Source organism: Panthera uncia, chromosome D2 (genome assembly GCF_023721935.1).
Source record: "Panthera uncia isolate 11264 chromosome D2, Puncia_PCG_1.0, whole genome shotgun sequence".
Lineage (NCBI taxonomy): Eukaryota > Metazoa > Chordata > Mammalia > Carnivora > Felidae > Panthera > Panthera uncia.
The window spans coordinates 75,531,269-75,543,531 of NC_064818.1; the positions used below are offsets into that span (position 1 = coordinate 75,531,269).

Below are 12,263 nucleotides of genomic sequence, written 5' to 3' on the forward strand. Positions count from 1 at the left end.
CAGGGCGGGGACCGCATCTCAGTGATTTTTGTAGCCCCCACTTCTAACACTGGTTCTGGCACATGCTAGGGTTTCGATGAATGTATCTTAGATAATTGAATGAATCAACAAATCGGTAAATACTTTCTGGAAGGTCTGGGTGAAAGGAGAAATTTAACAAATGATGTGGCTGCATCAGTGCCTGTGGTCACAGTTGGTGAATTGGCGGGCTTAGGAGAGGACTTTTGTCTTTCCAGTTGCTCTCTTTGTTGAGCAGGGCTGGGCTGGGTCTCTCTCTGGGTCTCACCTGTGAGGGGTGAGAGAAGATTCGTAGCGACAAGGAGCAGGCAGCCACAGGGAGCCCCGGCAAGTCCGGAGAAGCCCTTCTTGCCTACCTCCTGGTGCCTCACCTCTACTGCCTCCCTTAGGACAGGACCTGGGGCCCACGGTGCCCAGTTTCTCCCAAACACCCAACAAGCCAAATGCCTAGATCTGAGCTGCAACCGCTGGAGGAAAGGGAAGCTGTTTCGAATTCACATGAAGGCGCTGTCTGCTCACAGCCACGCACCTGCCCAGAGCAGTGCCACCTTCCAGTTTTCACGAAGGCGCCCCCACCTCCCCCAGGCGAGGGGCTGCCCCGGCCTGTGGACTTGGATCACGTGCTGGATTTAGGCACCGTGAAAAGAAGTGAGGTCTTGTGCTAAGACCTAAGAGCACTAGCTCTATGAGATGGTAACAGGTGGCACGTGAACAGAGGATGCTGTGGTCAAGAAACTTTGGGAAACTGAGCTAGAGTACAATGTGTTATTTTACCACAGAACTTCTCAGACCTTTCCCTAGGCTCTATTTTTTTTTTTTTTTTTTTTTTTTGAGAGAGAGAGAGTGAGCATGTGAGCGAGGGAGAGGGGGAGGGGGGGCAGAGAGAGAGAGGGAGAGAGAGAATCTCAAGCAAACTCCATGCCAGGCATGGGGCCCAACTTGGGGCTGGATCTCATGACCATGAGATCATGACTTGAGCTGAGATCAAGAGTCAGATGCTTAACCCAATGAGCCACCCAGGCGCCCTTGCACTGTCAATGTCTTTAAAAAAATTTTTTTTAATGTTTATTTTTTAGAGAGAGGCAGAGCGTGAGCAGGGGAGGGGCAGAGAGAGAGGGAGATACAGAATCTGAAGCAGGCTCCAGGCTCTGAGGTGTCAGCACAGAGCCCTAGATGGGGCTGCAATTCACGAACCTCGAGATCATGACCTGAGCCCAAGGCGGACACTTTACTGACTGAGCCACCCAGGCGCCCCTGCACTGTGAATTTCCAAAAAAGGGCTAGATAATGAGCCCTTCTTAAACTTATCTGACACAGAACACTTTGTTTCCTTCAAAGCTGGTCTGATCTCTTAGGGAATGTACTTTTTTGGTTGCAAGTGACAGAGAGAGAGAGAGTGACACTTCACTGTGTCAGTGAAGGCAAATGAGAACTCAAGATCTTGTGTAATCGTTGGTTGAAGAGGGCAGAACGGGCTGGACCCCAGGACCAGCTAGAACCAAGGCCTCCACAGCCCTGGGACCTCTGCCCTCTGTCCCTCATCTCGGCCTCTCTCTGCCTGCTGGCAGTGGTCTCTCGCTGCAGGCCGCCTTCTTCCACAGTGGCTAGAAACAGGCTGCTGGTGACCCTTGCACGCATGTCCTACAGAACCCCCACCAGGTTCCCGTCCCTCTGGTTCTGCGGGGGGTCCTGCTGAGGACCTGGTCAACCCAAGTCTTGCATGCACCTCAACGGGTAGGGCTGTGGGGCCTTCCTGGGAAGATGAACTCAAAGACAACCACTGCTTTGGGAAACACTGCTTGGGGTTTAAAAAAAAAAAAAAAGCCCTTTTTCCATTTCTGACATTTATATTATACTTTAATGAGCATTCTTTGAATTGAATTCTAAAAAACATTTTTTTTAATTTTTTTTTTTTAACGTTTATTTATTTTTGAGACAGAGAGAGACAGACCATGAACGGGGGAGGGTCAGAGAGAGGGAGACACAGAATCTGAAACAGGCTCCAGGCTCTGAGCTGTCAGCACAGAGCCCGACGCGGGGCTCAAGCCCACAAACTGTGAGATCATGACCTGAGCCAAAGTCGGCCGCTTAACCGACTGAGCCACCCAGGTGCCCCTAAAAAACATTTTTTTAATGTTTATTTATTTTTGAAAGACAGAGAGAGAGAGAGAGTAGGAGAGGTGCAGAGAGAGAGAGAGAGAAAGAGAGAGAGAGAGAGAGACACAGAATCCGAAGTAGGATCCAGGCTCTGAGCTGTCAGCACTGAGCCCGATGTGGAATTCGAACTCACGAGCCGTGAGATCATGACCTGAGCCAAAGTCAGACGCTTAACTGAGCCACCCAGGTGCCCCTACATTGGGTTTTTAAAAACCTCTCGTCTCTTTCCATCCCATGATTTGAAATTTGGACTGTCCCTTATATGTTTTGTATCTTGGTTTTAAAAATTGATTCCCCAGCAGATGAACTTATTGTAGAAGTGAAGGAAAAGGCAACCACCTCTCAGACTGATTAGGGCTTTGATCAGGTGGCCCCAGGTTTCCATGGGCTCATCATTTTTTCTGTTCGGTGTTTTCCCCCAGGTTTCTGGCTGGATTCTGGTTCACAAAGTCATGGGGAGGGGGTGGGGAAATATCTCCCATCTAGGTGTTGCCACAAGCCAGTTGGGCACTTGGAAGATTTTAGATCAGATATCCTCGCTTTCTCCAGGGGAGCAGATGACCCCCAAAGTCTGGTATGTGTCCCCAGTCATCCTGGGGCGCCTGGGTGGTTCAGTTGGTTAAGCGTCTGACTCTTGATTTCGGCTCAGGTCAGGATCTCGCGACTTCGTGAGTTGGAGCCCCGCGTCAGGCTTTGCGCTGGCAATGCAGAGCCTGCTTGGGATTCTCTCTCTCTCATCCTCTGTCTCTGCCCCTCCCCCACTTGTGCTGCCTCTCTCTCAAAATAAGTAAACTAAAAAAAAAAAAATAATGAAACAGTCGTCCTACTCAGCTGGAATCTTGTGTGTAATTGTTTCTCCTCCATCAGATGGGAGCAGGGGTCACCATATATCTCGGTGTATCACTCGGTGCCAGGACACGGGCATTGCTCAGCCAGATGACAAAGCAAGTGAACAGCCTGACACTTCAAATTATTTTTTTTAACATTTATTTATTTTTGAAAGACAGCGAGGGAGCGTGAGCAGGGCAGGGGCGGAGAGAGAGGGAGACACAGAATCCGAAGCAGACTCCAGCTCTGAGCCGTCAGCACAGAGCCCGACGCGGGGCTCGAACCCACGAGCCGTGAGATCATGACCTGAGCCAAAGTCAGATGCTTAACCGACTGAGCCACCCAGGCGCCCCCAACCTGGCACTTCGATATGCGGCCAGTGGCCAATTGAGAAATGCTCTTGTGTCTTCAGGGACTCCTATTTGACTTCTCCAATTTCTCTTTCTTCTGGCACAGAGAACTTCGTCGGCTCAGAGTCCAGGGTCTGTGCAACCACCCGGGAACGGTCAGAACATAAAAAGGAACCTGGAGGAGAAGTCCGGAAGCAGTGACCATGGGGACTCACACAGGTAGGAGCCAGGTTCAGAGGACTGACCCGGCCCCCTGCGTGGCCAGCTCACTGCCTGCCTAGCATTTGCTCTGCTCCATTTGCTTTGGAACATTTACCCTAAAACCCATGACGTGGTCCTCAGTGGTGAGATGGTCAGAGCAGTGGCTCGTAGACTGCTTTGTGATTGCCTTGACCTGCATGGTTAGAGAATCGATATGTTTTTCTGCCCAATGAAACTAGCCATTATAGTTCCTTTCCAGCAAGACTCCGGGCTGTTTATCCTCATTATCAGAACTTAAAAAGATCAAGGCTACTGAAGGGTGTCTGATGTGTGGTGAGACGGGGACTATATTCCAGCATAGTAGCCAATGAGGGCACCGGCCGATGAGACAGGATTCAAAAACTAGTACTAAAGTGGCCAGGACCCTCGGTCCCAGGGAGGCTGGTGGATGCATTCCAGGCATCGCGAAGGCCACATTGGTGCAGGGAAACAAGGCCAGTGCGGGGTCAGTCGTTGCTTATTATGACCCAGAGTGGGTCCCGATTTCCCTGCCATGGCCGATGGGAAGAAACCCAATGGACTCTTCCCATGCAGCCTTTGGCACCCACCGTTTTGGGGGCATTCACAAGCAGAGAGCCAGCAGATGTGAACATTCAGTCCCCAGAACCGCCTGGGGACAAGAGCCCTGGAGGCAGTTACTAATCCTCTGTGGTGGGTTCAGTGCGTGATCTGGTTCAGCACAGCCCAGCTTCCGGGAGGCTAGAGGCTAGAATTACTGGTCTTGAAGAAATAAATCAACAGGAGCTCCAAGGAACAAAAATGAACAATTGAAAGGTAGACACCCCTTCTTCCCCATCACAGGCAGTAGACAACGAAATCTGAGGTCATGAATGCTTTGTGGTGTCTTTTTACCAAAGAGTTTAAGCCTTAAACTATGGAGGGTCATGGGTGAGTAAGAGCGACCCCTGGTGGCAGGAATTTCCACGCCTGACTGATATTACTTTCGGCGGGGAGGGCTCTGGCTATGGGGTTTCCAGACGAACCACTTTGAACTTCTTGGCCTGAACATCAGATTTCTTTAGGGAAATGGTGGCGCAGAGTGTTCTTTTTTGCGGAGGGAATCACAGAATATGCCTTGAACGGCACCTCTGACCCCTGTTTTCTGCAAAAGGGAGGCCTCCTTTGCCTCCTCGACCCCCATGGCTATTTCGTTTTCATGAACTTTGTATCAGGATAACTGGACGGAGATTTTAATATTTGACTCTAATGAGACCAGATGACCTGTCTAAATTGGCTCTGGGTGATCATGAAGCTAATGGAGAGACCCATCTTTTCTGGACTTCTACGCAGGGGAAATCTCTGTAGGCGGAGATCCAAGATCCGGCTCTCCCCTCCCCTTCTTAGTGAGGTCCTGGGATCTCTCAAGAGGCTTGGGAAATATCTGGGGCCTGGGTCTCAGCTACACTGAAGAGTAACAGCAGCTCAAAAGGCTTTTGTTTCTTGTTCCTCAGCTTTAGTCCATTATTATTTCTCCCTTTGTTCTTATTGTCATGAGCATAAAGGAGGTGCCTTCTAAGAGCAAGCCCAAAGAAGCCACTTCCTGTTCACAATTAGAAACATAGATTCTCCTCCACAAACACGTGAATGTCTGGGGTGCAGGGCTCTGGACTAACCCACAAACCATCAAGAGGGGCGCGGGCTCCTGGAGTCAGGCCACTCGTAGGAAGAGAGGGCAAGAGCTGGCTCCGTGGGTACTGGTCTGGTGGCACACACAGCCCTCGGCATCCACGACGATGCTAATAACCGTGTTTTGTGTTCATTTTGCGGATGGACACCCAACACCACGCCAGACGCTCTGTGCGCACAAAGTGAACTTTAATTTTCTTTAAATCAATTCATTTCCGATTCCGAGTCCTTACTCTGCCAGGCTGGTGGGCATGCCCACGTCAGCCGTCCTTGCAAGGCCCCCCTCGCCACCTGCTCTGTTGAGGCCGTCGTCTGTCCCCTCGCCACCGTGGTGCCCGTGATCCGGGCCACGCTGTCCCTCAGGCCCTAGGAGTGCGCTGCTTACATGATGCTCTTGGCACTGGGGAGTCTTTGGTGAGGCCGGGAGGACACAGTCAGGGAGCAGGGAGGGACTCTCAGACATTCCTCACTTTCTAAGACTTTCCTCTGCTCTCTTGTTTTGCTCCAATGCATTTATCTCTCCCTTTGCCACATTGGACAATCGGCATTTTCTCTTCACAGGCGAGATGATAGGTTTTTACAAAAGACCGAAGAAACCATTGGCCTCATACTGTGTTTTCTCATTGGAAAAACTCCAGAGAGAAAACACAGAAAGGCTCGCGGTGGTTCCCACTGGACCTGGAGACAAGGGAAGAATGTAGGGGGAAAGGCATATGTTAATATTGCCTAACGTCTCTCCACACAGCGTTCTCTCCACTCTACAGATGGGGAAACTGAGGCTTGGAGCCCTGTGTCATCTACGATTTAGTAGTAGAAAGTCCATTGTTTCTGCCTTAAGGGTCTTCCTCCCTCTGAATGACACAAGGATGGGGCTCCTACATCCCCGAAGGGGTGAAGTTTTTCATCCGACTGAGTCACGTCAATTCATCCGCCTTGCGTTCCCATCGCCACGTGGTGTCGCTGTTGCAACTTCGCCCCGCTTTGCTCAGAGCCCTGCAGAGGCTGGGAGGCACCTCCCTTGTGCCCATCGCTGCCCAAGTCCCTGCCTCCTGAGGGAGGATGAGCCCGCGCTCCTAGGACAAAGCCGGGGTGCCCCTCTTACTGCTCAGCAACGTCCACCCTCGAGCATGGCTGCCCTGGGTGCCTGCGCCCAGTTCGGGGTCCACCGCCCACCGTCTCACGAGCCTTCCTTTCGCTCCTTGGGTACCACCAGCCAGGGATGGCACCCCTCTCTTTTTAAACACTCAAAACACAATGAATCTTACCATACAACTTCTCCCCAGAGAGTAGAGCTATGAGGTTGCACCAGAGGAAATGACTGTCTTATAGGAAAAACTGCTGAGTAGTAGCTGTTTCCTGTCCTCTCGCATCCTACCTGCTCACGCTTCCAAGGAGGGTCACAGGGAGTAGTTCAGAGCTGACTGACGTTTCTCAGGCAGAGGCCCTAAGCGAGTCCTAAGTGAGTTTCTGGCACCTTTGTCACTGAAGAAGAGGGGCTAGAAACTCAACAGCCTAGAGTCTTTAAAAAAAAAATTTTTTTTTAATGTTTATTTATTTTTGAGAGAGAAGGGGGGGGGGGGGGGCAGAGAGAGAGAGGGAGACACAGAATCCCAAGCAGGCTCCAGGCTCCGAGCTGTCAGCACAGAGCCTGACAGCCCGACGTGGGTCTCGAACTCACAGAGCCCAAGATCATGACCTGAGCTGAACTTGGACGCTTAACTGACTGAGCCACCCAGGCGCCCCTCAAGAGCCAGGAGTCTTAACCATTATCCGCTGGTTCTCAAACGTGAGCAGGCCTCAGGATCACCCTGCCAGGCTGGTTAAAACATAGATCGCTGGGTTTCTTTTCCAGAGATTCTGATTCAGTAGGTGTGGCCCAAGGCCTAAGGATGAGCGTTTCTAACCGGTTCCCAAGTGATGCTGATGCTGCTGGTTGGTCCAAGGTCCACACTTGAGAACCACTGCATTATTCTGGAGCTGTGTGATGCCATAGGCTCAGTGCTGTTGGGGTTCAGGAGAAGAAGGCTTCTCTGAGGGCTGGGGTGGACAAGGAGAGTCTCCTGGCAGGGGTGGGGGGGTGAACTAAAGGGGACAGCTCTAGAGGCCATCCCAGGTGGGGCAGAATTCCTGAATTGGGTCTCTTTGTGGCTGAGTAGGACGTGAGCCCTGACGGAGGGGGTGAGTGTTCACTAAAAACAAGGCAGAAGGAGTGAGGTCAGACGGAGGAGAATATGGAGGTCAGGTGAGGGGTTGAGATCTTATCCTGCAAGTAACAGGAAGCTGGAGGAGGACTTTGTGGTTTGTTTGTTTATATTTAAATAAAGATTTATGCATGTGAGGACAGAGTTCAGAGGATGAATTTAGGGGCTTGGACTGGTGCGCTGGAGGGGGAGGCTGGAAGGACATAAGGGAGGTCCCTGTAGCGGCGGAATGGTCCCCAGGAAACCATCCCAAGGCAGAACCCACAGAACCTGGTGACTGCCTGGGTGTGGGCAGAGGAAGTGGAGACAAAGAAGGTTTCTGGAACCTGCTAAGGTTCTGGAACAAGAACCCAAAAGAAGGACCCACCATCAGAGCCAAGGATGTCTAAAGGGATACCTACTATAGGGAAATGATGAACAATTCTGGACACATTGAAAGAAAGACCATAGGAGTGTCCTGGGAACCCTGGCTTTTATTTAAGCTGGCCCCTGGTGTGGAGAGGGGTGATAGTTTAATGGAGCATTGTGGCCCCCAATTCTATACTGTCCTCATGGTGGTTCACACGTTAGTCTCAGGCGGGGTAGTTCATTCCACTGCTCTTATTTTCATGACTTTAAAACTGTACCTAAGAGCATAGGACAAGGTCAGGGTGGGGGTGAAGGATAGTAAATGAAATCATCTGGGGTGGTATTTCCCAGTCTCCCCAGATCATAAGGTTTACCTGGGTGTTTGTAAAATATATAAATTCCTAGAGCCACCCTAGTCCTTCTGAATCAAATCGCTACATGTGGAACTTAGGACTCTGTGGGTTTTTTGGGGTGTGTGTGTGTGTGTGTGTGTGTTTAAGCTTATTTATTTCTTTTGAGAGAGATAAGAGCACAAGTAGGGGAGGGGCAGAGAGAGAGAGAGAGAGAGAATCCCAAGCAGGTTCTGCACAGTCAGCACAGAGCCCAATGCGGGGCTCAAACTCACGAACCACGAGATCATGACCTGACCTGAAGCCAGACGCTTAACCGACTGAACCACCCACATGCCCCAGGAATCTGTGTTTAATAAGCATCCTAGGTGATTCTCATGAGTGGGGGAATTTCTGAAATACTCATCTATTGCCAGGTCCAACTTATAAGTATTAAAAATACCCCATTTCCTGACCTCTCCCATGAAGAGTCTGATACAGTAGATTTGGGGTGAGGCCCAACAATCTGTTTTTAATAAGACACCCATGTGATCTTTATGACAAAGTCTTAGCACACGGCCCAAGGTGCTACCCTCAGGCCAATAACAATACCAACTTGCTTGTGCTTCTGTAAACTTTCAAGTTATGGCACAGAATTTGGGGATAATTCGTGTACATTAAGCCTCTGCCCTCTCCCCTCTTCTATTTTTTTCCTCCCACAAATATCTATTGGGCGCCACCGTTCTGGGCCCGATTCTGTGCTAAGTGGTGGGGACACAGCTGTCAGCCAGAGCCCTGGAGTCTCTCTGCCCCACTGGGTAAGTAGGTTGTAGTGAGGAAGTCGGACATTAAACAAGGAAACAGAAGGAAGACAGACACTTTCAGGTACTATCAGGGCTCTAAAAGACACCAAATGGGGCGCTGGGGTAGACGGCCATAGACAGGGAGTGGCTAGTTCAGATTCAGTCGTGGTTCTCAAAGTGAAGTCCAGATTGGCAGGCTCAACATCCCCTGCAAACCTGACAAATTCAGTCTTAGGTCAGACTCTCTGAATCAACTCCAGAGGTGGGGCCCAGGGATCTGTGTTTCACCAGGCCTCCAGGTGATTCTGATGCCCCCCAAGGTTTGATGCACCTGACGTTGAGAACCCTACAGTTTGATACTCTGGATTAGATGCTCAGAGAAGGAGGTGATGTATTAACTGAGTCTGGAAAGGCAAAAAGGAGGCCAGGCATGGGGGGCACCTGGATGGCTCAGTCAGTTGAGTGTCTGACTCTTTGATTTTGACTAAGGTCACAATCTCACGGTTCGTAGGACTGAGCCTGACGTGTAAGGCTCCGCGCTGACAGTGAGGAACTTGCTTGGGACTCCCTCTCTCCTCTCTCTCTCTGCCTCTCCCCCAATCACTCACACATGCACGTGCTCTCTCTCTCTCTCTCTCAAAAATAAATAAACTTACAAAAAAAAAAAAAAAGGCAGGCAGAGGAAGATCCAGGTCAAGGGACAGGCAGTGGAAAGGACGTAAGGGGCAAATGAATTTGGTTTGTTAGAGAAACAGAAGGAGGCTGATGAGGTAGGAAGAGGTGGGGAGGAGGACAGGGTCCAGGTTGGCCAGACTAGGGCCTGAAGGCCGTGGTAAGAGATCTAGATTTAGGTGACATGAATGGATTTATTTTTTTTTTAATGTTTATTTATTTACTTAGAGGGAGAAAGCACAAGCAGGGAAGGGGAAGAGAGAGAGAGAGAAAGAGAGAGAGAGAGAGAGAGAGAGAGAATCCCAAGTAGGCTCTGTGTTGTCAATGCAGAGCCTGACTCTGGGCTGGACCCCACAAACTGTGAGATCATGACCTGGGCTGAGATCAAGACTCAGACGCTTAACCAACTGAGCCACTCAGGCGCCCCTGATTCATGTTTTAATAGAACCTCTCTGACTGCTGTGTGGAGAATGCAAGGGGGCCAGACTGGAGGCCGGGAGGTCAGAGGAGGAAGCATGAGCGGGGGAGTTCTGAAATACTCAGGACCCTGGCAGGATCCAGCGTGCCTCGAAGGAGGCAGGGATCACAATCATGGTTTCATTATCTCCCTCTGTCCTGCTACAGGAACCTTCCTAGACAGTTTGTTCCTAATTGCCTTCTCCTCCCCAAGAACTCTCCATTAGGTACATTGTATATGTATTGTGGTCTTCGGATTCCGTATTGGACCAGCTATGACCTTGTAATTGCACTGTAATATCTAAGATGTTTTCCCCTCCCGAGAGTCAATGTTCACCCCTCTGGGGAGGATCCTGAGCACAGCGGGACTGAGGTGATTACGGTGAAAATGGCGAAACAGACACGGCTCTGATATTTTGGGTATTCGGGAGCTGAGAGACAGGACCTGTTGATGGACTGGATTTGGAAGGAGGGAGGGAACAGTCGAGGAAGATTCCTTTAACTTTGGCTTCAGCAATTGGGCGATGAGCACCCTTTGCTGAGAAGTGAAAAAGTGGCCCATCGGGTATATTCCGCCGAGTTCCACAGTCGCAGACCCAGTGTCCAGTATTGGGTGAAGCTGGCCAAAAAGTGAGCTGTCACAGTCCCCGTCTCACGGGGCCACCCAGGATAGACCTCCATCTTTGGGAGAAAAGCAGGGCTCTCTTTGGTACTTCAGGGATAGCCCACTTCCTGCTGTACCCCCAGTCCCTTAAACACCTGAACAGACCTCATCCTTTTTGGAGGATGGGGAGAAGATTCCATATTCCATTTAGCGAACGTGGGTCTGCAGCTCACCACAGGCCGAGCTCTGAGCTGGAGGCCAGAGGGGGAAGAGACCAACGGGACGTATTGGTCCAGTTGTAGAGAGAGGCATGTAAACAAAGCGTTCTAGAAGAGCTAAATGCTACAGGCAGGCTCTGTGGGAGCACCGGGGTGGGAGAGAGGGCCCGGCTCTGCTGAGGGAAGGGAGAGAGTCCTCCAGAGGGAGCACCCTTGCTGCTGGGTCTTTGAAACCAAATAGAAATAGGGATTTGTGGGGAAAGAAGATGGTTCCAGGCAGAGGGAACGCTGTAATTATTATGGATCTATAGGAAACAGACTTTAGGAAAGACTGGACTTACTGGGCTCTTTAAAAAAAAATATCCTTTTTAATGTTTATTTTTGAGAGAGAGAGAGTGCAAACTGGACAGGGGCAGAGAGACAGGGAGACACAGAATCCAAAGCAGGATCCAGGCTCTGAGCTGTCAGCACAGAGCCCGACGCGGGCTCGAACTCAATGAACCGTGAGATCGTGACCTGAGCCGAAGTCAGATGCTTAACTGACTGAGCCACACAGGCGCCCCCAGACTTACTAGGCTCTTCAGTAGAGAACTCCAGACCTTCTTTAAGTCTGGGAAACAGAAGATGTGGCAGATTCATTAAGCTCAACCCCTTGACTTTTTCAAATATAGACTTAGAACAAAAATCCTTGGTGTTTGGGTAGCAGCAGCTTAGGGAAGGGTAGAAAAATGGTTTGAAACATGAAAGGGTGGGCTTGAAATGACAGGCCAGAATGTCCCCTTGTGCCTTGCCACTGAGTCACCTGCATGCAGGGCAGGGGACCCAGGGCCCAAACACACACCTCACCCGCCGCTCAGAATGGACGCACGCAGATGACCGGAAGGCCACGAGGAAATCGAGGCTCGGAGAGGTTAAGAAACTCGTCCCCACACAGACAAAATGTGGCATGGTGGGGACCACAGTCCAGCTCGGTCTGGTGCCTCTGGAAGCCGGGGCTCAGACCCATTATTGCTGAGCTCTCCCGGGGGGTCTGAAAACATTTGTGTTGTGGTCTCCATAATTAGAAGGAAACCCGGGTCTGTCCTTCAATTTAATTTCCCTATAAACAAGGTCCATTCGCAGACCCAGATAAAAGAAAAATGAAAAAGACCTGTTTGATGAGCAGGGGCTGGGCCAGCTCTTCATGACCGTGCCCCGTGTTTCCTAGGCAGTAGTAATCTCCTCCTTGCAAACAAACTTCTGCAAAGTCCCAGATCTACTCCCAAGCTCCTGCCAAGGCTGGGTGTGTCAGGCAGAGCCTCCGCCCAGCCAGTCCCCAGTCCTGCTTCTGACTCATTATTTAACTCTGGCAGGAAGTAAACACAGAGAGGCGGGGGGGGGGGGGGGGGGGGG

General features: G+C 50.7%; 1 protein-coding gene across 1 annotated transcript in view; it reads left to right on the forward strand.

Annotated features, from left to right (window-relative positions):
- Positions 1–12,263, forward strand: part of TACC2 (transforming acidic coiled-coil containing protein 2) — a 35,194-nt gene that overhangs the window by 2,800 nt on the left and 20,131 nt on the right. The window contains exon 2 of the mRNA XM_049645860.1: positions 3,460–3,572. The gene's annotated coding sequence lies outside the window, so the exon portion shown is untranslated. The remainder of the gene's footprint in view (positions 1–3,459; positions 3,573–12,263) is intronic.